At 35.1% G+C, this 1316-nt stretch overlaps 1 protein-coding gene across 1 annotated transcript in view; it reads left to right on the top strand.

Moving 5' to 3' along the window:
* The first annotated feature begins 147 nt into the window (after positions 1–147).
* Positions 148–1316, top strand: part of agrp (agouti related neuropeptide) — an 8170-nt gene continuing 7001 nt past the window's right edge. Inside the window, exons 1-2 of the mRNA XM_015020140.1 lie at positions 148–313; positions 428–530. The gene's annotated coding sequence lies outside the window, so the exon portion shown is untranslated. The remainder of the gene's footprint in view (positions 314–427; positions 531–1316) is intronic.

The raw sequence follows: 1316 nt of genomic DNA, 5'->3' as shown, positions 1-1316 counted from the left end.
AAAGCTAACAATGAATGCTAATGTGAAAGCTAATAATCAAAGTTAGCCATTAAAGCTAACAATGAAAGCTAACCATCATTTACTGAGAAGGAAGACCCTCGCGGTTTGGGTTTTGGGGTTTGAGTGGATGTTGGGTTGTTGCTCATGTCGACATTAAGCTCTTTATTTCTTGCATCTTTCTTGTTACAATCTTCTGATTGGTTTGTTTTAGTTCTGGTCTCAACTCAGCACATCCGGTTCTGACTCTTCAAGCCAGACAGAACCGAGCCTGGACCTGTTCCTCTGCTGGACCGGTTCTGTTGCTGAAGTTCTAGTAAAATTCCTCTGATTTAGCTAACTGGGAAGAATAACTAAAGGCTTTTTATAAGGCTGAAGAACTCGTCTTAACTCGTGTCAGTAATGTTTAAGACTTTGTGACGATTCACAGGGCGACGCCCCCAGCTGGTCATGTGACCTCTTCCTGTTGATGGGCCTTAAATCACCTTCACTTCCTCCAGAGGCAGAAACGCAGCGGCTGCCTCAGCCACAAGGTGAGTTCATTATCCTTCTCTTTTCTATTAGGGTCCACTGAGATGATGATGATGATGATGATGATGATGATGATGATGATGATGATGATGATCAGGTGAAACACTGAAGAAAATTGTTGCTTCCATCATAATTTTTATTTTGGCTGATATTTAAGATGAAGAATTGTTTGATTCTACACAGTGAAAATTTTAGTCATCCATTAATAATAATAATAATAATTATTATTATAATATGGATATATCAATCAGAATAAAGCAAAATTTATCTGCAAAATTTTGCTTAGTCTATTTTATAAACTGGGTTAGGGTTAAATAGACTGAACTGATGGATCTGCAGTGTGATTGAAATAATAAAGAAAAATGCAATAATTACAATTTTTTACCCTGAGAAAAAATTAATAAAAAATCAACAAACAACATGCATAAAAAATAAACAATACAACAAATTAACTAATTTTCTATTATAGTATATGAAAATATTGCCTTTTATTTTTACTATAAAACTTGGCAAATGACGAATAAATGTAATAAGTTTTAAGTCCTTTCCATAATGGTAGGAATGTTACAAATAAAAACTATATTATTATCTATAACTATCATCTGATCAAGATAGTTAACTCCTGCTAAAAAGATTATCGATGTAAATCTGAAGATTAAATTTTTCGTCTTTGTTGTCCCTAACAAATTATTTCAAGTTTCCAAGTGCCTAACCTAGACAACTGGCTAGGTTAGGTGGCGCATCGCGCCTTGCGGCTTGAATCGTGGCGTCTCCAAGATCTGCTCCAT

Source organism: Poecilia latipinna, unplaced genomic scaffold, assembly GCF_001443285.1.
Source record: "Poecilia latipinna isolate Pla-1442-1.1 unplaced genomic scaffold, P_latipinna-1.0 Scaffold2537, whole genome shotgun sequence".
Taxonomy (NCBI): Eukaryota; Metazoa; Chordata; class Actinopteri; order Cyprinodontiformes; family Poeciliidae; genus Poecilia; species Poecilia latipinna.
Note: the sequence above shows the minus strand (reverse complement) of the source record. Positions and strands in the feature narration are given on the sequence as shown.